Source organism: Salmo trutta, chromosome 3 (genome assembly GCF_901001165.1).
Source record: "Salmo trutta chromosome 3, fSalTru1.1, whole genome shotgun sequence".
NCBI classification, from domain to species: domain Eukaryota; kingdom Metazoa; phylum Chordata; class Actinopteri; order Salmoniformes; family Salmonidae; genus Salmo; species Salmo trutta.
Genome location: NC_042959.1, coordinates 64,079,708 through 64,104,751, shown reverse-complemented (window position 1 = coordinate 64,104,751; position 25,044 = coordinate 64,079,708). Strand labels below are relative to the sequence as shown.

Sequence of the window (25,044 nt, the reverse complement as noted above, 5' to 3'; positions counted from 1 at the left end):
CACACACACACACACACACACACACATAGGTACACAAATGCTATGATAATTGCTTTTGATGGATCTACAGTTAGTTTTCATGTTTTCATTGCAATTTGATTTGTAATAATGTTGACCCTGCTACTATCTTAGACCCAGTCTGTGTTGCAAAATAGATTTTATCCAAGAGATTTTAGGTTTAACCTGGATAAATCAGGTTTAAAAGAACAACAGAAACACACAGTAATAGTAATGCATTCTGGCAGACCAAACAAAACATGGATTTTTTTTGTGTGTGTTGTTAACAGAAAGTGTGAGTCACAAAGTTTGCCTCTGAAGCGTAGGATAGTGGCCAGCAAGTAAACATTTACGCTGGAAGTGTCACGACTTCCTCCGAAGTTGGTCCCTCTCCTTGTTCGGGCGACGTTCGGCGGTCGACGTCACTGGTCTTTTAGCCATCGCCGATCCACCTTTCATTTTCCATTTGTTTTGTCTTGTCTTCCCACACACCTGGTTTCAATTCCATCATTACATGTTATGTATTTAACCCTCTGTTCCCCCCATGGCCTTGTCCGGAATTGTTTATTGTAGTGCTTGTGCACGTTATGCTGGTGTGTGACGGGTTTTACCCATTAATCATTTGTACTGTTTACGGTGGTTTTATTTATTAAACTGCACCGTTGTAAATCAGTTTTGCTCTCCTGTGCCTGACTTCTCTGCCGCCAGTACGCACCCCTTACAGGAAGCCAGGCAGTGAAGGCCACCACTTATCCCTCTTCTCTGCTTCACCAATCCCCTACTGCAAAAAGCACTTACAGTTGAAGTCGGAAGTTTACATACACCTTATCCAAACACATTTAAACTCAGTTTTTCACAATTCCTGACATTTAATTCCCTGTCTTAGGTCAGTTAGGATCACCATTTCATTTTAAGAATGTGAAATGTCAGAATAATAGTAAAGAGAATTATTTATTTCAGCTTTAATTTATTTTATCACATTCCCAGTGGGTCAGAAGTTTACATACACTCAATTAGTATTTGGTAACATTGCCTTTAAATTGTTTAACTTTGGTCAAACGTTTCGGGTAGCCTTCCACAAGCTTCCCACAATAAGTTGGGTGAATTTTGTCCCATTCCTCCTGACAGAGCTGGTGTAACAGAATATGGTTTGTAGGCCTCCTTGCACGCACACGCTTTTTCAGTTCTGACCACACATTTTCTATGGGATGGAGGTCAGGGTGTTGTGATGGCCACTTAAATATCTTGACTTTGTTGTCCTTAAGCCATTTTTCCACAACTTTGGAAGTATGCTTGGGGTCATTGTCCATTTGGAAGAACCATTTGCGACCAAGCTTTAACTTCCTGACTGATATCTTGAGATGTTGCTTCAATATATCCACATAATTGTGGATAAATTTTCATCCTCATGATGCCATCTATTTTGTGAAGTCCACCAGTCCCTCCTGCAGCAAAGCACCCCCACAACTTGATGCTGCCTCCCCCGCGCTTCACGGTTGGGATAGTATTCTTCGGCTTGCAAGCCTCCCCCTTTTTCCTCCAAACATAACGATGATCATTATGGCCAAACAGTTCTATTTTTGTTTCATCCGACCACAGGACATTTCTCCAACAAGTATGATCTTTGTCCCCATGTGCAGTTGCAAACTGTAGTCTGGCTTTTTTATGGGTGGTTTTGGAGCAGTGGCTTCTTCCGTGCTGAGCAGCCTTTCAGGTTATGTCGATATGGGACTCGTTTTACTGTGGATATAAATACTTTTGTACCTGTTTCCTCCAACATCTTCACAAGGTCCTTTGCTGCTGTTCTTGGATTGATTAACACACCAAAGTACGTTAATCTCTAGGAGACAGAACGCATCTCCTTTCTGAGTGATATGACGGCTACGTGGTCCCATGGTGTTTATACTTGCGTACTATTGTTTGTACAGATGAACATGGTACCTTCAGGCGTTTGGAAATTGCTCTACTTTTGATTTTCCCATGGTGTCAAGCAAAGAGGCACTGAGTTTGAAGGTAGGCCTTGAAATACATCCACAGGTACACCTCCAATTGACTCAAATGATGTCAATTAGCCTATCAGAAACTTCTAAAGCCATGACATAATTTTCTGGAATTTTCCAAGCTGTTCAAAGGCACAGTCAACTTAGTGTATGTAAACTTCTGACCCACTGGAATTGTGATACAGTGAATTATAAGTGAAATAATCTGTCTGTAAAGAATTGTTGGAAAAATGACTTGTGTCATGCACAAAGTAGATATCCTAACAGACTTACCAAAACTATAGTTTGTTAACAAGAAATTTGTGGAGTGGTTGAAAAACGAGTTTTAATGATTCCAACCTAAGTGTATGTAAACTTACGACTTCTACTGTACACCTACAGTACTTTAGTGTTGTTATTCATGGTAGTTTTAATAAACTAAACAAAGATCATATTCACTGTATACAATAGCACTATGGGCATCTTTATTTTTGAAGTTGAAGCACCGTTTCATGATTAAGTCTATAAATATAAACACAAGCTTCTTGATGATCTACATTAAAATGTGCTCACACAGGAAAAAACGGTAGAAAAAATACTCCATGTAAGCAATAACTGTGTCTCGTTAGGGTTGAGTGGGGACTCAACCCTAACCATAAAAAGTAGCATACCATTTCAAGTATGTGTCCTTGTTTTCAATGAGAAGACAAGAAGAGCAACAATGACTACAATGACCTCTCCCCTACATCAGGTCACACTCCTAATAACAACCTCTGTGTTGAAGTGCATTGTTACTGAGTCACAGTTTGTTTCTGTTCCTCCTTGACTGGAAGGCCGTGTTTGGGTGAAGTGTCCTACACTATAGTAAACCCTGGATGTATTTGTAGTGGTCTGGCCAAGGAGAAAACAGGAAAACCACAAGCATTCTGCCAGTCAGTACTTTTTCTCACGTATTATACTGCAGCTCCTGGGTGTCTCTGGCTCCGGCTGAAGCAACAAAGGGCTCCAGCTAGCAAATGTTGGCATAGCAAAACCGACAGTAACCCCCGACAACTCCCCCACAGAGATTTTACCTCTTACTACCCTTCCTCCCCCCCCTTCCCCCATCTTGGTGCTGGAACACAAACCATTCACCACAGGAGCCCTTTGGCAAAAGAAGGGGGGAAAAACAGTCTTTTATCAGGCGGCTTGTTATTGCAATTTGTGAGCGAGCGAGACATGCACGTTCACGCCTCATGCATCACACAAAGACTCACACTCTGCCACAGGTGAGGAATGGCTACTGTGTGATTAAGAGGTGCAAGACAATGGTCATCTGTGCATCATAATAGTGTTTCATATAGCTACAGCCATCAGCACCAAAGGGGCACCCTGCTGTGGGCAGCAGAGGGCTGGGTGTAAAGAGGGAAGTGCTGCAATGAGGAAAACATACATACCCCTCCAGCACTAATGAGAGGTAACTATAGTTCAGCAAACTGTAGTCCACTACCACGGAATGCTCCAACAAAGAGAATGACCTTCTAGACTTACTATTTTAAGAATAGTGCAAATAAAGCCATAAGACTTTGCCAGACTTTGTAGTTCTTGGACTTGAAGTTACGTATAGGCTATTCCAGTACAGTAGAGGTTTGTTGACCCCAGCTTCTCTCTGTTGGAGACAGCACGGAGGAGCACTAATATAATGGACTTGTATCAGATTTACATAACAGGGGACAAATATGATACTGTGCATGCTGTATCCCATGATAACACTGATAACACAGATCTGTGTGTGAGGTCAGTGAAGGGTAATGGCACTGAAAGTAGATCAGAGGGGAAGAAGCGCACATGTTAAAGGCCTGATTTTTATATTTTATATTATGACATTGATAGGTGTCAACAAGGATTTCATCACACAGCTTTCATCTATTCAGAGAAGTCAGAACAGGGATGACTTCAAGGAAGGGAGGAGGGAAGGATGGAATGGGGCCCAAATACTTGCCTTGCCAAAAGACTAAGGGCTGGATTCAATCTGTATCGCAGAAGATCTGCTTTAAAATGCAAAGGTCATTGAATGCAGTCAACGCAACGATGGGAACACTGCCTTTAATTATCAGTCGCAGATCTTCAGTGCTATGGATTGAATAGAGCCCTAAATGGACTGGTCTGGTGGACTCAGAGACAGATCTGCACTGAGCACCAGAGTCAATGCAGTGCTGTTTAGTGATGCCACTGCAGAACTGTATCAATATCTTACCTCAGTAGTATAAGTATCTTGTGACCTAGTTTAATGGTCATAGTCCACTTTAGGTCTGTATCTCTGTGCATTCACAGTCTGATGATTTACAATGGATATTTTATGACGAATAAATATCACATTATAAAACCTAAGGCAGGTTGAAAAACCCCCCAGATCAGACTGTGAATGACAGATCCAGTCAAATAAATACATTCCCACAAAATCTGATTAAATACGTGATAATGTGTGGTTTGAAACAAGACAGGACATGGACCATACCTCAGCTGGGCTCTCCGAAAAAGGGAGATGGGGGAGGGTTGGTTAATCTGGAGGAGAAGGTGGGAGTAGGCCACTCTTGGCGCGTGCTTCATTGTGCGATGCAGGGTCACCATAGGTCAGAAGTGGTGACTACTGATTATGTCAGCGTCCTGGGATATATAGAGGGACTCCGTCAGTCTGTCAGACACATTCGGGTTATTTTCTCTCTGAGACAGGAAAACAGGTAAGATGAACCTACTTTTCACTGGCATTTCAAGAGACTTCTTTTCATTGTTATTACTTGAAATGTCTATCTTTGTATGTTTTTGTTCTTATCTGAGCAAACACATAGGCCGGTATATCTGCAACTTTTGTTCATCAGTTTATTTACTCAAAATAAATGCACGAGAATGCCGCCATGCAGTTGTTTATTTTATACCCCAACCTTTCCATAAATCTATACCAGTCTCTCAAAATCTGTTTGCGGCGTTGTGGCGACATCTAGGTGTAGTTTTTACAAGCGGGAAAGACATCCAGCCTACCTTCTGTTTATGAGCGCCATCCAATGCTCAGGACAGATATTAATAGAAACAATTGTTATGTTAGTTTACTAATTTAATCAAATGCAGGTCGAGTTTAATCTAAAATGTAAGGCTATCAAAGTTTTTTTTTCTTGCTCATGTCAAGTCACCAACCGAAGTTGTGTGTAAGCTAGAGAACGCAAAGGGAGCTGTCCACTGTTCTGACCGCACTAATATAACAGCTGTTGATCATTTATTACAACAATAACAATTGTTTAGGATGGCTTACATTTCACTTGTTTAGCATAGCTCCTGATGAATCCCTGACGGCATAATTCTACGATTTAGTTTTAACTCATAACTAACTCATATCATGCAAACCTTTTTATGATGGAGGGTATTAAAGGCAGGGTGTTGTTACTAAATTTGTCCTTCCCTTGCAGCCCACAGTCAAGATGAAACTGTCCATTGCCATTGCCGTGTTGATGCTTGTGTTCGCTGCACACACAGGTATGAAGCCCTACCCTATTAGACAGCCATTACGCTCTCACTCTATCTAATCATTTCATTCACCTCCCTCAATACTGGTGTCAATACTAATGCATTATCACTGGTGACACATATGTGATGTTTCTCTCTCACACAAACACACAAACGCATGCATACACACATGCACATGTACATGTATGTACACAAACACACAGCCTCACACACACACAAATACACTTGATACTAGTTTATACATATATATGTATGTATATGTATGTATATATGTATGAAATGTATGCATTCACTACTGTAAGTCGCTCTGGATAAGAGCGTCTGCGAAATGACTAAAATGTAAAATGTAAATGTATACAAATCCATTACTACTGAATGCGTAAGTCTGACCTCAAATACACATCAATACAAATGTATTATTATGAACACACATGTACCATATCTATCTCTCTCTCTCTCTCTCTCTCTCTCTCTCTCTCCACCTTTCTCTCTTCATGATGAAACCATCAGTCTACTAATTTTCCTGACTATTTCCCCTTCTCTGTTCATAGTTCTAACACTCTCCCCTTCTGTTCATAGTTCTAACACTCTCCCCTTCTGTTCATAGTTCTAACACTCTCCCCTTCTGTTCATAGTTCTAACACTCTCCCCTTCTGTTCATAGTTCTAACACTCTCCCCTTCTGTTCATAGTTCTAACACTCTCCCCTTCTGTTCATAGTTCTAACACTCTCCCCTTCTGTTCATAGTTCTAACACTCTCCCCTTCTGTTCATAGTTCTAACACTCTCCCCTTCTGTTCATAGTTCTAACACTCTCCCCTTCTGTTCATAGTTCTAACACTCTCCCCTTCTGTTCATAGTTCTAACACTCTCCCCTTCTGTTCATAGTTCAAACACTCTCCCCTTCTGTTCATAGTTCTAACACTCTCCCCTTCTGTTCATAGTTCTAACACTCTCCCCTTCTGTTCATAGTTCTAACACTCTCCCCTTCTGTTCATAGTTCTAACACTCTCCCCTTCTGTTCATAGTTCTAACACTCTCCCCTTCTGTTCATAGTTCTAACACTCTCCCCTTCTGTTCATAATTCTAACACTCTCCCCTTCTGTTCATAGTTCTAACACTCTCCCCTTCTGTTCATAGTTCTAACACTCTCCCCTTCTGTTCATAGTTCTAACACTCTCCCCTTCTGTTCATAGTTCTAACACTCTCCCCTTCTGTCATAGTTCTAACACTCTCCCCTTCTGTTCATAGTTCTAACACTCTCCCCTTCTGTTCATAGTTCTAACACTCTCCCCTTCTGTTCATAATTCTAACACTCTCCCCTTCTGTTCATAATTCTAACACTCTCCCCTTCTGTTCATAGTTCTAACACTCTCCCCTTCTGTTCATAATTCTAACACTCTCCCCTTCTGTTCATAATTCTAACACTCTCCCCTTCTGTTCATAATTCTAACACTCTCCCCTTCTGTTCATAATTCTAACACTCTCCCCTTCTGTTCATAGTTCTAACACTCTCCCCTTCTGTTCATAGTTCTAACACTCTCCCCTTCTGTTCATAGTTCTAACACTCTCCCCTTCTGTTCATAATTCTAACACTCTCCCCTTCTGTTCATAATTCTAACACTCTCCCCTTCTGTTCATAGTTCTAACCCTGCCTCCTTTCTCTCTCTCTACAGAGGCTCAGGAGGCTGAGAAGACCATTGAGGAGCGTTTCACCACCTTCGGCAATCAGATGAAGGAACTAACTGATGACCTAACCGTCAAGACCAAGGACATGTTTGAAAAGATCGGGGACAGCGAGTTCGCCATCAAGACCAAGTACACGCACACACACACCCCCCAAAACATAACCCAACATGAAATGAATTGGAGATCTACATTAGTACTCTGAAATAATTAAAGACTGAAATGACTCACTGTGTGTCTGTCTCTCCGTCTCCAGGAACTGGTTCACTGAGCAGTTGGACAAGATGAAGACCAAGGTCGACGAGACCTTCCCCAAGCAGTAGTAAGCCTGTACACCTCAGACCCTGCCTGTCTAAGACCCCCCACGCCCCCATCACGCTTCTTGCTCTGTCTTGCCTGGTGATGCAGTTGCCGTGACGCTGACACCAAGGTTATATTCCCCCTCTGTGAAGAGACTGATGTCATCTCTGTGTAATTGTTATGGCTTGCTTTAATAAACATGGCTTGCTTTAATAACCTGAACAATAAAGATACCTTTGTGATAAAACTATATTTGTGGGTTGTTATATTATGCATTTGATTTGCTACAGTAAGAAGTCAACCTGTTCATTTTTAAAGAGGCCAATGAGTCCAGGCAATGACAAGTTAGAAGTTATTCTGAACAATGAGTTTGATTGGCAATGATTTTTATTTGACAAGTGTCTCTTCAACTAATATATGGGGGGCACATCAATCAATCAAATGTATTTATAAAACCCTTTTTACATCAGCCGATGTCACAAAGTGCTGTACAGAAACCCAGCCTAAAACCCCAAACAGCAAGCAATGCAGATGTAGAAGCACGGTTTTATAAGGATATAAAGACATGAAGACCTGTACACATAATACAGACAGTATGCATAACATGTATAAAAAAATGCACAAAGACCAAACATTCAATTCGTCTCTGTTTATGATGCATTGTGGGATAGGTGTATGATGTTAATGTGGTCAACGTGAATGGTCAGCTGACCTGTATGTCACATGGGTTAAAAACACCATGGTGGCCAGAAAAAGAATCAGTGCATTCTGACTGAAAGATACTATACTTAAAAGCAGTCTGCAACACATGTAATTTCACATTTTGCCCAGACACTTCTCTAACTGAGATTCAGCAGTAAGACAAGTGTCTGCCAATGGCCACTTTCTTCCATTCAACATATTGGTTGTGTGCAGCCTTGAAAGTATCTCCATGAACAATGTTCAATCTCTTGAAACGTCATGTTCCTGTGCTAAGATATGCTTCCCCTTAAAAACATACAAACTTGTGTCACAATCACAAATGGACTCTGGATTTATGCTGTTATTGAGCTCTCCTTGACAATGAACGCTCTGTAATGCAATACAACAGACATACTTTGATGCTCTGGATATAATGTATCACTCTGGATATCCACACATCAATAGCTTTACTGAGAGATACTAACCCGGTCAAATCATTCTGCAGAATGAATTAATAGCAGAGTGTTCTGTGAGAGATAGTGGTCTATCCATCTATGTCAATAGCAGACACCAAAGGGCAATTGGGAGCACTACACTTGCTGCTGGTCCTCCATTTCACAAGGTCCGGGCTAAAGTCACTGTTTATCCTGAGTTAATGATTACTATGCTGTCCCTGTTTACTGGAATCTGCTCCTGTGTTTGACCAGAGGTCAAGGGTCAGACGGTAGGGGGGTTAGAGGGGGTCCAGAGGGCAAGAGGGTTGTGCACCCCACCAGGGAATACTCATATTTTCACCATATTTGAAACCCCACCTCTTTAAGGAATACCTAGGATAGGATAAAGTAATCCTTCTAACCCCCCCCCCCCCTAAAATATTTAGATGCACTATTGTAAAGTGGTTGTTCCACTGGATATCATAAGGTGAATGCACCAATTTGTAAGTCGCTCTGGATAAGAGTGTCTGCTTAAATGACTTAAATGTAAATGTAGAATTTTCTGGTGGAGTGTCATGATAGTGTGCAGCGTTAATCTGCTCTCTGTACCCTCTTCTCACAACAACCAACTATTGTGCTGTGTCAGTCGACAGGACCAGAGGTCAAGAGGTGAATGGACAAAGGGCATCTATGGAAGAAATCTACAAGATTTGAAAATGACATCCACAGTTGGTCATGTATCAGTGTGACATTCAGCATTATGCCTGAAACTGATGTGTTGCAGAGAGAGAGAGAGAGAGAGAGAGAGAGAGAGAGAGAGAGAGAGAGAGAGAGAGAGAGAGAGAGAGAGAGAGAGAGAGAGAGAGATTTTGAAGTGGACTTCTGCTGACTGAGACATTAGGACTAGTCCAAAACAGTACTCTATTTCATTGACCTGCTGTCTTTTTAATAAATATACCCGGAGTACAGAGATATCAAGACTTTTCCTGGTCTGAATACTTACTGGCCAACATGTCCACTCGTCTTTAATAAAGGAACTTTGGGCAGCTATCCAGAAAATGTTGAAATTGAAAAGATTATGAGAGATTAATGTGACCTTTTGGAAAATGATGAAAGAATGAAAGTTTAACATGAGAGGCTTTTTTAAATGTGTTGTTAGGAGTTAGTGTTCCTTTTTTAAATGTGTTGCTAGGAGTTAGTGTTCCTTTTTTAAATGTGTTGCTAGGAGTTAGTGTTCCTTTTGGGCACAAGTTGATACTGCAGCAGCTGACACAAGTCATTTATCTTATTTCAAGATATTTTTCAAGATATTTTGTGTTAACTATTTTTTTTTTATCTGCCGATGATGTTAGATAATTTAGCTTGGTAAAAAATATATATATAATCTAAAGGGAATTATCATGAAATATAAGATATTTCGGCTTGCTTACGTTTCAGTTTTTGCAGTATACCCTGAAAAATATTTTCTCAGAACTTAAATAAATAAAGAGTATCGAACCACTGGACTACCTACGACCGACTCACTGATCATCTAAGCCAATCCAATCAGTCCACCACTTCCCACCCAAAAAGAGACCATCGGTCAGTGGTCACCAAAACAAGAACGTACACATGTAACCAAGTAAAAGCGCTGTGAGAAGTCCCCTAATTCAAATAAAGTGACTTGATTCCACCAAACAGATTGGACAGTACTGAGAACAAACACTAAGGTAAAACGCTCCCTAAAATGCTCTTTCACTTACTTTGAATTGTGTATCAACCAGCTGTTTTTATACTGGGGGCCAGCTGTTATGAGTAATACTGTTGATTACAGAAATATATATATACATATCAGTGATATATCATTTGAATGTATGATTAGTTTTGTTTGGGGTAATGAAAAATGTAATGTACTGTTTATTGAATAATTTCATTGTATGTAATATCAATTTTCTAAGTGAGATGTGTATTTTAGCCAAGTCTTCCCTCTCATTCTGTTTCTATGACAGATGCAAGGGAAACTGATGCTAGCTGCTCTCGTCTTGCTCATTCAAGGTGTGGCCATGCATTTCTTTTGTTTTACTGTCTATCTAGTCTATCCTCCATTGAACTGTTGACACGGACTGGTAGTCTGTTACCTACTGTAACCTACTGTAACCTCTCTCCTCCATAGCATATGTGTCCATAGCGGCCCAGACGCCAGCCCCAGGGGACTCTGACTCTGAGGGGGTTCTGCACCGGGCAACAGAGGCATACAGGTACAAACAGACACACAGTCACCATGGCCGACCATGCCGTTTTAAGGATAAAGGTCAACGGAGTGCACTCACTGGATGCTGCTTCCAACTGATTTATTCTTGTGTGTGTGTCTTACAGGGCAGCCAAAGTTAAAGCCCAGACAATAAGAGAGGTGGTGCAGGCCTTTGCTGGTGCGTACTACGAAGACCACATCAAACCAGTGGCTGATCCCTACATGGACTGGGTCTCAGCCTCCACCAGTTCCTTCTGGGACAGAGTCAAGGAGAAGATGGACCAGTACAGACCCATCTAATGGCACCTGAATCTAAGGCAGACAAACACCCACCCAGCTCACTGCCAGCACATATACTCATGCAAGGTGGTACTAGGACTGATTCTATGTTTATATGCACTAGGGATTACAACTAGGACATTTGTGTTACAATGTTTTAGAAGAGCGCGTGAACAATGCTGTATGATTTGGCCGGTGAATGAGGACACCCATTTACTGGTGTTTCACTAACCTCAGCACAAGGGTTGTGATAGTTTTAAAACTGCCATAGAGTGTATTAGTAATCATACCGTTATGGCTCACATATTGCATCTGAGTGAGTCAATTTACTATTGTGAACCACCAAAATGAATTAAAACTAAATAAAATAAAAACATTTAATTGTACCATTATAGTGTTGTGCCTTTTCTTAAACTTTCCCTTGACACGGTCTACACTCCTCGCATTCATCAATCTCTGAACTGAATGAAGTACAAAGCTGAGAGAGACTGAGAATAGATTTTAGAATGGCAGAGAGAGGAAGAGAGAAAGCAACAGGGAATGACAGAGGGAGAGAAAGAATGAGTCAGAAAGAAAGAGACAGACGGACAGACAGACAGAGACATCAGTGATGGGAGTGACATCTACAGACTGTGCTGAAATCGGAGTGTTATCTAGGTGAGAGTTGACAGTTGAGATACAAGGTTCAGCAGGTGTGTCTGGTTGGAGAGGAGATGTGTGTGACCTGCAGGCCGTTTCTCTCGGGTCTCTCTGTGTGGACTGCAGACATCGATCCTGGAACACCGTCAACACACTCAGGGTCCTGTTTTACTCAGTCAAAACCATAATCTGGCTAACTGGGATACATGAAACACGTTCAAATAGACAGTGAGAATGGACCTTAGCCTGAATAAGCCATTGAGATGATTTTTGTTAGACATTGTGAAGAGTGTTTTGTTGTTGTGTTCGTGAATTCTGAATGTGTGCAAGAATACAGATTTTCAATGAGTTACATAGAGGCAGTCAAACATACTGGTTTATGCTGCAGAAAATGTTGACAAATAAATTATGGAAAACTTTCAGACACAGTTATAATGCTTAACAAGATCCTTCATTCAAACAAAAATCTATTTCATGCACTGATATGCAAACGTTTTTGAGGAGAATTTAGGCTTTCCTACATATGCAGAATAGGGCATTGCAGCATAACTAGATTTCAGAAACCAATCCAAGTGATAATCTGGATGCATTGCATCACCTGTCTCAAGTGCAATGGACTTTGTGTAGGCGAACGAGTGTGTGGATGTTTGTCCTATAGGTGCAGTGGGTTCTGGTGTGTCTGGTGCGTGGGTGTGTGTGCGTGCGAGCGTGCGTGTGTTCGTGTAGGTGTTTGTGTGCGTGCGTACCTGTGTGCATACTCATTAGATGACGTTTGTTTACTCTCCTCACTATATCATGGTGTCTACTTGTCCAGATTGCTTTACAGACAACTCAGCCACCAAAGGAGACTGTAATTTAATTCACTGGGATCTGTACACAGACTACAACAGGTTGTCTTTTTCTCTCTCTCTTCTCATCTTTTATACATATATTATTTCAATGCTCTAGTATCTCTAAAAATAGAAATGTATTAATGTATAAATTATTTATTTTCTCATGTATTTTAAGATGCATCTTCTTTTCCTATCAGTTATAAACAGCTCAACAGTTTCATTGATGCCTGATCAGAATGGTGTGATTTCTAGTCTAATAAATAGACAGGCATTGCATTTAACTTAATCTAAATAATGCATATAAATTCCTAATGTGTTTGTCTTTTTCTTTCAGAAATGAACGTAAAATTGGCATTAGCCTTAGTGCTTGCACTCCAAGGTAAGACCTAGAACCCGCAACACACACCCTGCAGAACTCAAACCAGATTTGTGTTTTTTCATCAGAAATGAATGCTTATAGGTACCTTCATGTGCGTGTAAAAGTGTTTACTGTTCTCAGATGATTAATTCATAGATTTTAGATGTGTATGAAAATGTTAGTTTTTTGGCAAAAACGCTGTTTATCCAGTGTTTAGCTGGAATGGAGGGTTCGTATCCTGTATATTTTACTGTGATATGTGATCGTCTCACCTAGTTAGCTTAAGATGGATAAGAGCATCTGCTAAATGACAAAAATGTAAAATATAAAGGTTTTACATACAGATCTCATATTACTGTGTTGAATATTTTTTTGTAAAAAAAGAATTACCGTATATTGATGTCACAAATGTATCATTTGTACAGTTCTTTATAGAAAATGTAGCTATTTGGCACATTTGACTGTAAAACCTAGCAGTAATACAACTTCTTTCTGTGAGAGAGGCGGATATATAGCATTTTGCTAAAAAAACGTGATTGTCTCTGAAATGAAACCCTCGTGATATTTTAAACAAAGACATGGCTGTCATTGAACAACCCCATGCCATGATTACATAGTGACAAGAACTATCTCTTCCATAATGTCTTTAAACAATAAAGGCAAATGTACCAACATTTATGAAAATGGATATATATCGTTCATTCCAGCCATTTATACAATAGAAGGTAATAGCTACCTTTGACCTGCAGCTGTGAACATGTCAGTGACAGTGAGAAAATTTGTCAGCAACAGGAATGCATAGCACAGTTAGTTGTATGTTTATCTGAGAGGTGATAGGCTTTGAACTGTGATGGACTTGTGGAGGTGGTAGACCGACCACGTTGAGCAGTGACTGCTACACAATCTGCAGGGATAAGAGAGACCTCAGATGTCAGGTTGAAATAGATTATTTCAGCCGAGTTTACTCATCATGAGAGCGATCAAACCAAGTGACCGAACTACCTCCATTACACAGACACTAAATCAAACTTACTCACACAAACTGCCTGATTATGCGAAGCATTTTAGTATATAAGGGCTATTTTGTGGCTATAGTTAGTCCAGTGGTTTTAGATACTCTATAACAGTAGTCAATCAAGTCAATCAAGTGCAATGAATGAATAAAAACAATCTCTTCCCTGTCTCCCCTCCAGTCTCTGTGTGCCTGTGTGAAGTACCAGAGCCAGACAAGGAGCTGGTGGAGAAGTATGAGGCCATGAAGTCTGTGTTCTACAAGAGGCTGATGAACGCCTACAGCAAGGTGCAGGCTGCTGTGGGGCCTATGACTGAGAGCCTGGGCCAGGGCCAGGGCCAGGCTGCCAAAGACTACATCGAGGAGCTGCAGGGCAACCCCAAATTCCTGAGCGCTGTCAAGATCGGATCGTGAGTGCCCCACCATGACACAATCAAGTTAACTTGCATTGAGTCAGTCTGTCGATGTCCTTCTGTTGTCCTGCTTGTTTGTCTGTCTATCCGTCTGTCTGATTTACTGTCGGTGCTTCTGTCTATCTGTCCATAACTTTGAAATAGGATTTCAAATGATTATAGGATCTTAGATGCTTGCCCTGCATGCCTATCAACATGTTACCTAGATATTTTATAATTCTTTACTAAACGTTAACCACTGGACACATCAGAACTTAAAATACAATTGAAGGTATTTCAATTACATTTCACTACATTTCAAAACAAGTATTCAGATCATCTTTATTTTAAAAAACAAGTAGTTGGAAATACACTTGGAAAGTATTTGAAATTACTGAAATACACTGGCTCAGACACACTCCCATGCATTTAACCCAGGTATTTGAAATACTTTCAAATACAATTTGGAAGACTATTTGTTTTAGTTTTCTCAAATAACCATTCAAATACTCAAATAAAAGTACTTGTTTTGGGCTGTGTATTTCAGAATACTCAAACACACAGAGATAAAAATAAAAATACTAAAATACACGTCTTTGAACCCAAGTCTGGGACACATAGGATGACTGTTAACCTATGACACACTGACATCTCCTCCTGTCTCTGTGTGTATGTTGTCCAGTGGTCTGGCCCAGGAAGCAGCACCCTTGGTGGACAAGGCCCGTATGGCCGGCCTTGGTCTGTACGGACACTATGTGCGCCCCCATGTCGGCACCTACCTGGACGAGGCCATCACCTCCATCAAGGTTTACCTCGACAAAGTCCTGCCTGCCGAGGATTGAGCCCTAGATAGCCTCCGTCGCATCGGACCACCCCACACGCTTGTACCTATCCACACAGGGCTCCGCTTTAGCTGTGCTTCTGATACATGTATTAAATGCTAGAGGGGGGAAATACCTGAAGGTGATTGAGAAAAGAAATGCACAATGCAAAACACATCCCCTCCCGTTTTCTATGTCAACACTTTCCTAGACATGACTGTTCAAGGGAAACAAAGGTCAAAGCATGGTAGATAGGAAGATTGACATCTCGCAAGAGCTTTAACATTCATTCAACATTGTGCATGTATATAACTACGTGTTTGATACTCTAACAGGAGTTTGTGTGTGTGTGTGTGTGTGTGTGTGTGTGTGTGTTTGTGCTCAATAAAGATCTGAAAGTTGAAACTCTCGACTGATACTTGTGCAACATGTTTAATTAGGGTATTTGGTGCAGAAACAATTTTAGTCATTCATATGAATAATAATATCATGAACCAGATTTTTCTTTAAATACCACAAGTGAGAAATGTTGATCAAACTGCTAAATTGTTTAATTATAAAGAAGTTATGGATAGCACTTTATTTTAGGGTAAAGAAATGATGTACTTATTATTATTATTCATTATTTAAGAGTTACTTGGTAAAATGTTAAATACACAATAACAATCTATAAAAACATATGTTTCTTTGGAATTCATTAAAACAAGCACCATTTGGTACCAAGTGGTTAAAGCTGCATTCTGATATTTTAACACACACAACAAAACTGTAGCCCGTCACTTGTTTTGATTGAGAACAGAACAGGACAGAACAGAGGAGAGCAGAACAGAACAGGCCAGAACAGATGAGAACAGGACAGAACATGACAGAACAGAGGAGAACTATACAGAACATGACAGAACAGATGAGAACAGGACAGATGAGAACAGGACAGATGTCAACAGGACAGAACAGATGAGAACAGGACAGATGAGAAAAGGACAGATGTGAACAGGACAGACGAGAACAGGAAAGATGTCAACAGGACAGAAGAGATGAGTACAGGACATATGAGAACAGGACAGAACATGACAGGACAGATAAGAAAAGGACAGATGTCAACAGGACAGAACAGAAGAGAACAGGACATATGATAACAGGACAGAACATGACAGGACAGATGAGAACAGGACATATGAGAACAGGACAGACACAACAGGACAGAACAGATGTGAACAGGACAGATGAAAACAGGATAGAACATGACAGAACAGAGAAGAACAGGACAGATGTGAACAGGACAGATGAAAACAGGACAGAGGAGAACAGGACAGAGGAGAACAGGACAGATGAGAATACCCATACTAACATACTGTATACTACAAACTTTGAGATTTTTCTAAAAAACATTTTTTTTTATGTCAAAGTGATTTACAAATGTTCCCTCAGTTTACCAGCACTACCATGCCTACCAGAGACTTGTGTGCCAATGTGTGATCCATACAGACAGTATGGTTGGGCGATTTTAAGATTGCCGCTTCTATCGACGATATTTGACAACCATTGACGATGGTGACGACATCGTAATGTCACAAACAATTAGCATATTTGAATTTGACTGCACCTCCAGAGTCTGGCAGCTGACAGCAGCCCTGTGGAGTGAGCACACAGCAGGGGGACATGCCAAATGACCCATTCCCTATTTGCCATAGCAAAATACATTTCAATACATATGCAGTAGTTAGACTATTAACATAATGCAAGAGACCAATGTAGATACACACAATACCCCATAATGTCAAAGTGGAATTAGGTTTTTAGACATTTTTACAAATGAATAAAAAATTAAAATCTGAAATATCTTAAGCATTCAACCCCTTTGTTATGGCAAGCCAAAATAAGTTCAGGAGTAAATTGTGTAGGCCAATGAAACAACATCTAATTTAATACATTTCAAATTCAGGCTGTAACATAACAAAACGTGGAAAAAGTCAAGGGGTGTGAATACTTTCTGAAGGCAATGTATAGGCCTGACGGAGTTCGATCTCAGAAGGTTGACTAGAGAGAGAACAAACAATTAGAAGATAGACTAATCAAATATATCATTGAAACAAACCTGGTACGTTTCTGCTTTACTTTACCAAAGTATAGGCAAAATAAATTGTTCGGTCAGAAAATCCCTCCTTGCAAACCAAACAGCCAGTAATATAGGTCTACACATAGGCCACTGTCAATAAAAGTTTCAGTAAATGTTACTTTGATAAAGTTCAACTTGTAAACTATCGAACTGTAAAAATACTAAATATACAATCAGATAAAACAAATTAATATTTATAACATTCTTTATAACACTTAAAAACGAATAAAAAATGAATAGGCCTATCAGGATATGCATTTTGCCTATAGAACTGTACAAATCCTAAACATAGGCCTAAAAGTTAGAAAATATATAAAGTATCCTAAACAAAATAAATATACAAATGACCTAAATGAATGCAAAAAAAACTGTGTAAATAAGTCATTCAAGGTTTGACAGAATATTTTTGCTTATCCTATAGGCTATGTCTTTCGAACAAAATGAGTCTTGATTTGAATTTAGGCTACAATATAAAATTACATTTAAAAAAAGTACAATGAGGAACCATCAGGTCTAGTGTTTTTTCTTACCATGTCTTAGGCCTACGTAAAGGTTTCTGGTAAGGAACACCATTATGTTCACCCAGAACAGCGAACTCAGCAAAATGATGGACTTGTAAATGTTGACAGAGGTTTGTCCATACTTTGCCCTGATTATCTTTTTGCATATTCTGCAAGTGACCGGTCAGGTCTGCTGGCTCACCTTAATAATTCGGCCTGAAACCGAAGAACTGCCAAACAGGCAAAGCATGGTGGTGGAGCCTGGTGGGGGCAGCTTAATGCTGTGGGGATGTTTTTCATCGTTAGGGACTGGGAAACTGGTCAGAATTGAAGGAATGATGGATGGCGCTAAATACAGGGAAATTCTTGAGGGAAACCTGTTTCAGTCTTCCAGAGATTTGAGACTGGGACGGAGGTTCACCTTCCAGCAGGACAATGGCCCTAAGCATACTGCTAAAGCAACACTCGAGTGGTTTAAGGGGAAACATTTAAATGTCTTGGAATGTCCTAGTCAAAGGCCAGACCTCAACCCAATTCAGAATCTGTGGTATGACTTAAAGATTGCTGTACACCAGCGGAACCCATCCAACTTGAAGGAGCTGGAGCAGTGTTGCCTTGAAGAATGGCCAGAAATTCCAGTGGCTAGATGTGCCAAGCTTATAGAGACATACCCCAAGAGACTTGCAGCTGTAATTGCTGCAAAAGGTGGCTCTACAAAGTATTGACTTTGGGGGGGGATGCACGCTCAAGTTTTCATTTATTTTGTCTTATTTCTTGTTTGTTTCACAATAAAAAATATTTTGCAACTTGAAAGTGGTAGGCATGTTGTGTAAATCAAATGATACAAACCCCCAAAAAATCTATTTTAACTCCAGGTTGTAAGGCAACAAAATAGGAAAAATGACAAGGGGGTTAATACTTTCGCAAGCCACTGTATGTGTACATTTATTTTGCAACGCTCGCACACGTGACGCGTCCGGTTTAGGCATGGTGTAATTAACAGGTATGTGTTGTTAAAAGTTAACTTGTGATATTTCTTTCCTTCTTAATGTATTTGAGCCAATCAGTTGTGTTGTGACAAGGTAGCAGCAGCATAGCCTAGTGGTAGAGTGTTGGACTAGTAACTAGAACGGTTGCAAGATCAAGTCCCTGAGCTGACAAGGTACAAATCTGTTGTTCTGCCCCTGAACAAGACAGTTAACCCACTGTTCCTAAGCCATCATTGAAAATAAGATTGTGTTCTTAACTAACTTGCCTAGTTAAATAAAGGTGAAATAAATAAGGTAGGTGTGGTATACAGAAGATAGCCCTATTTGGTAAAAGACCAAGTCCATATCATGGCAAGAAAAGCTTAAATAAGCAATGAGAAATGACAGTCCATCATTACTTTAAGACAAGAATTTTGAAAGTTTCCTCAAGTGCAGTCGCAAAAACCATCAAGCACTATGATGAAACTGGCTCTCATGAGGACCGTCACAGGAAAGGAAGACCCAGCGTTACCTCTGCTGCAGAGGATACGTTCATTAGAGTTATCAGCCTCAGAAATTGCAGCCCAAATAAATGCTTCATAGAGTTCAAGTAATGGACACTGAAATGTATTTTCAATAACAAAAAAATATTTTTTACAGCTGTTTGAAGCTGGTGGACCAAAACTGAAAGTAAAAGGCTCAAGCGCAAGTCTCCGCCATGGGATGAGGGGAAGGGAGATTTTTTTTAATGTAGCCTAGTGCTGTTGCAATTCATCTAGCACTAGGCTGCATTCAAAACAAATCTCCCTTTGAAACATTATCATTCTACTATTACTGCAGATATATTATGGAGATTTTCTGAAATTACAATGCAAATATTAAATAGTAAATCCTATGTGTATCACCTTTAAGTTGCTGTATAAAATATCTGACATTGTATTCAAATTTGAACTTTGTTGTGCTTTTAAATCGTTGAATGCACAGTGATAACACATTTAGGTGACAACAAAACCAAAAATCTCACATAGATTTTCCGTCGGAATTTGGTTGTGTTTTTAGATTGTTGAAATCATAGTGATAACACATTGGGAATTCAGCAAACTTTTGGCTGTCTTTTAGTCGGTGAAAATAGGTTGTAATCTCATTGATTAACGAAATGATGTGGGGATAGCATCTCCATTTTGACCCACTCTCTCTCGCTCTCTTCATCAACACCTGAACGGAGGTGTGAACTTTGACTTTGACTCAGAGTCAACACACCCCCACTCATATATACACTACCATTCAAAAGTTTGGGGTCACTTAGAAATGTCCTTGTTTTTTAAAGAAAAGCTACTTTTTTGTCCATTAAAATAACATCAAATTGATACAGTGTAGACATTGTTAATGTTGTAAATGACTATTGTAGCTGGAAATGGCAGATTTTTTATGGAATAACTACATAGATGTACAGAGGCCAATTATTAGCAACCATATCTCAGACTGGCCAATAAAAATAAAAGATTAAGATGGGCAAAAGAACACAGACACTGGACAGAGGAACTCTGCTTAGAAGACCAGCATCCCGGAGTCACCTCTTCACTGATGACGTTGAGATTGGTGTTTTGCGGGTACTATTTAATGAAGCTGCCAGTTGAGGACTTGTGAGGTGTCTGTTTCTCAAACTAGACACTCTAATGTACTTGTCCTCTTGCTCAGTTGTGCACCCGGGGCCTCCCACTCCTCTTTCTATTCTGGTTAGAGCCAGTTTGCCCTGTTCTGTGAAAATAGTAGTACACAGCGTTGTACGAGATCTTCAGTTTCTTGGCAATTTCTAGCATGGAATAGCCTTAATTTCTCAGAACAAGAATAGACTGACGAGTTTCAGAAGAAAGATCTTTGTTTCTGGACATTTTGAGCCTGTAATCAAACCCACAAATGCTGATGCTCCAGATACTCAGCTAGTCTAAAGAAGGCCAGTTTTATTGCTTCTTTAATCAGAACAACAGTTTTCAGCTGTGCTAACATAATTGCAAAAGGGTTTTCTAATGATCAATTAGCCTTTTAAAATGATAAACTTGGATTAGCTAACACAACGTGCCATTGGAACACAGGAATGATGGTTGCTGATAATGGGCCTCTGTAGATCTATGTAGATATTCCATAAAAAATCTGCCGTTTCCAGCCACAATAGTCATTTACAACATTAACAATGTCTACACTGTATTTCAGAACAATTTGATGTTATTTTAATGGACCAAAATAAATTGCTTTTCTTTCAAAAACATGGACATTTCTATTTGACCCCAAACTTTTGAACAGTAGTGTACATACAGATTAGCTCACTGCTTCCTCTCAGCTACTGCCTGCTATTCATTCCTGTCACCCAGTACGGAGAGGAGAAACAGTGAGAACAGCCATAGTCATTGGTTATCCATCTGCTGATACACCATCTTTTTGTTCCCCATATTTTGGTTCACTATGTTTTGGTGGACCATCTTCTAGTTCACCATCTTTTGGTTCACCATGTTTTGGTTCACCATCTTCTTTAGGTTCTGACACCTGCATGGAGAAAAAGAAACACCTCTTACTAGTGTAGCTACTTCAGGGTGCACGTCATGATAATACCACTGTTATAAGGTGTTGTGTTGTCTTATTTGATGCATATTACACGTGTCTGTGTCTCCAGACTGTTGGACAAAACGCTCTCTGGGAGAGATCAAGTCGAGGGTCTTGAGAGGGGTTCCAACTGAAAAGAGTAACTAACGAAATGATGACATGTCTATATGTGGTCTGCTGCATCATAGTGGGACAGAGACCCAGAAAGACCAGTTGATGTATGGTTTATCTGACCCTCACCAAGATGTTTTCTTTGCCCACAGATCTGAGTGACATCATGAACAAGATTCTGGTCATCACCGTGTTTGTAGCACTTCTGCGCCTCAGTAAGTACAGTCGTGACCAAAAGTTCTGAGAATGACACAAATATTAATTTTCACAAATTCTGCTGCCTCAGTTTGTATGATAGCAATTTGCATATACTCCAGAATGTTATGAAGAGTGATCAGATTAATTGCAATTAATTGCAAAGTCCCTCTTTGCCATGCAAATGAACTGAATCCCCCCAAAACATTTCCACTGCATTTCAGCCCTGCCACAAAAGGACCAGCTGACATCATGTCAGTGATTTTCTCGTTAACACAGGTGTGAGTGTTGACGAGGACAAGGCTGGAGATCACTCTGTCATGCTGATTGAGTTTGAATAACAGACTAGAAGCTTCAAAAGGAGGGTGGTGCTTGGAGTCATTGTTCTTCCTCTGTCTATCATGGTTATCTGCAAGGAAATACGTGCCTTCATCATTGCTTTGCACAAAAAGAGCTTCACAGGCATGGATATTGCTGCCAGCAAGATTGCACCTAAATCAACCATTTATTGGATCATCAAGAACTTCAAGGAGAGCGGTTCAATTGTTGTGAAGAAGGCTTCAGGGCGCCCAAGAAAGTCCAGCAAGCGCCAGGACCGTCTCCTAAAGTTGATTCAGCTGCGGGATCGGGGTACCACCAGTACAGAGCTTGCTCAGGAATGGCAGCAGGCAGATGTGAGTGCATTTGCACACACAGTGAGGCGAAGACTTTTGGAGGATGGCCTGGTGTCAAGAAGGGCAGCAAAGAAGCCACTTCTCTCCAGGAAAAACATCAGGGACAGACTGATATTCTGCAAAAGGTACAAGGATTGGACTGCTGAGGACTGGGGTAAAGTAATTTTCTCTGATGAATCCCCTTTCCGATTGTTTGAGGCATCCGGGGAAAAGCTTGTCCGGAGAAGACAAGGTGAGCGCTGCCATCAGTCCTGTGTCATTCCAACAGTAAAGCATCCTGAGACCATTCATGTGTGGGGTTGCTTCTCAGCCAAGGGAGTGGGCTCACTCACAATTTTGCCTAAGAACACAGCCATGAATTAAGAATGGTACCAACACATCCTCCGATGGCAACTTCTCCCAACCATCCAGGAACAGTTTGGTGACAAACAATGCCATTTCCAGCATGATGGAGCACCTTGCAATAAGGCAAAAGTGATAACTAAGTGGCTCGGGGAACAAAACATCGATATTTTGGGTCCATGGCCAGGAAACTCCCCAGACCTTAATCCCATTGAGAACTTGTGGTCAATCCTCAAGAGGCGGGTGGACAAACAAAAACCCACAAATTCTGACAAACTCCAAGCATTGATTATGCAAGAACGGCCTGCCATCAGTCAGGATGTGGCCCAGAAGTTGATTGACAGCATGCCAGGGCGGATTGCAGAGGTCTTGAAAAAGAAGGGTCAACACTGCAAATATTGACTCTTTGCATCAACTTCATGTAATTGTCAATAAAAGCCTTTGACACTTATGAAATGCTTGTAAGTATACTTCAGTATTCCATAGTAACATCTGACAAAAATATCTAAAGACACTGAGGCAGCAGACTTTGTGAAAATTAATTTTTGTGTCATTCTCAAACTTTTGGCCACGACTGTACACAGTCAAGATCCTGATTGACAGACTGGTGTTCCAGGTTGTCTTTTTTGCAGTCTCACTGTGCATCCCAGAAGGTTTCTATGTCATATTAGTGTGGTTCCTGAAACGTAAAAACTTCTCCAGTCTGAAAAAAATACCACCTGGAGCGGCACCATCGACTGAGTGACAGACTGACCAACCAACCATTTTGAGCCGGCTAAATGTAGACTTTCACACACACACTTTGAATCTCTAACCCTCCCCTCTCAGGGCATCCGTTTGCCGAGGCAAGCTGAGGAAGGTGAGACTCCGGAAGAGGTAGCTGAGGAGTGTGAGGCTGAGGAGGCCGTGGTTGAGGAACCGGCCCTGGTGGCTGATGTTGCTAATTTCTTTTCTATGTGTCTGTGTGTCCATCAGGAATGCCTACATTGACACCACCATGGCGGTGAGCACCTACTCTGGCATCCTGCAGGAGCAGGTTTACCACATCTTACACCAACAGTAAATATAATTCATTGCTTCCCTCTGCATCTTCAAAGTCCCTTGGTGAGGAGACTGTCGTAGCTGTGGGCCCGTACTCTCTTTAGGATCACCTCAGACTGCACACAGAACCATACCATTATGAATGAAGAAAAGAGCCCTAATGTTTCACCACAGGAAACCCAGTTGGGCAGAAACACATGTCAAACTATAGTGGCACCCAGTGGTGCAGTGGACTCAAATGACTCTGACGTCAGACTTCAGGAACATCTGGAACAGTTGGAAATACTGTGTTATTTTATATCAACAAAGTATCTTGAAATAAAAACATGAATAGCAGGAAAACAGTAGACGCTATGTGTTTCTTGAGGGCCATGATTCATTTGTATGAGTCTGTTTGACCAGTTTGTTCAGTTTTGAATTATTAGACAGAGTTGTGTAATGTAGGATATGTTCATGCATATCTCCCAGATTTGTGTGATGAACATTACAGACCAGTACAGAATAGTACAGAACAGAACAGTCCAGAACAGAATAGTACATAACAGTCCAGAACAAAACAGTCCAGACCAAAACAGAACAGTCCAGAACAGAATAGTACAGTCCAAAACAGTCCAGAACAGAAAAGTCCATAACCGAACAGAACAGTCCAGAACAGTACAGAATAGCAGAGTAGAGTACAGAGGAGGGATAGAACAATATGTTTCCTGAACTGGGCAACTGAGTCACACAAGTCCAACACGTTTTCCCCACTACCAGAGAGAAATACAGCAGACATACAGTGTGGGTGGTCGATCACAAAGTGCAAATATTACATGCCTGCTGTTACTGCCCTGTTTCACTGCACCCTCTTGCCAGGTCGCTATGTAGCTGAATATGTTCTTCATAACCTAATTGGCTAAATAAAGGGCCTAAATTAATAATTAAATAAATAACACATATACACCAATTAAAATATGTTTAATGAGTTCGATCTTCAATCTCACTCCAAAAGCTAATTCTGTGCCAAACAGATTGGATGATGATCAAGGGCACAACCCTCCCTATTCGACCAATGCTCAGTGAGAAGGGATATGGTCAGGAAGTTTTTGCTTTAGTGCTACAGATAATCTAAGAAAATGTGCATTACTCTGTCCTTGTCCGTACCCTTGCTATGTCAACTAATTTATTGATACCTTCTATTCAGTCAACGCTTTTCATTTTTACACTGCAGATCTCAAAGTGACAAATGTCAAGACATTAGATGCATACCAGCCTGTCCCTTCAGTTTATCACCACCACCACCTACCAGAGATCTGGTCATATTGACAGGGCACAAAACAACCTGTCATAGTGACAGGACACAAAACAACCTGACGTGTGAC

The 25,044-nt window shown here is 40.6% G+C and overlaps 1 long non-coding RNA gene across 1 annotated transcript; it reads left to right on the top strand.

Moving 5' to 3' along the window:
- Positions 1-20,975: 20,975 nt before the first annotated feature.
- LOC115183152 (uncharacterized) lies at positions 20,976-24,222 on the top strand. The gene is made up of 3 exons (XR_003873972.1): positions 20,976-21,108; positions 21,584-21,646; positions 23,618-24,222. It is a non-coding gene; the product is annotated as an uncharacterized LOC115183152 (long non-coding RNA).
- Positions 24,223-25,044: the final 822 nt, after the last annotated feature.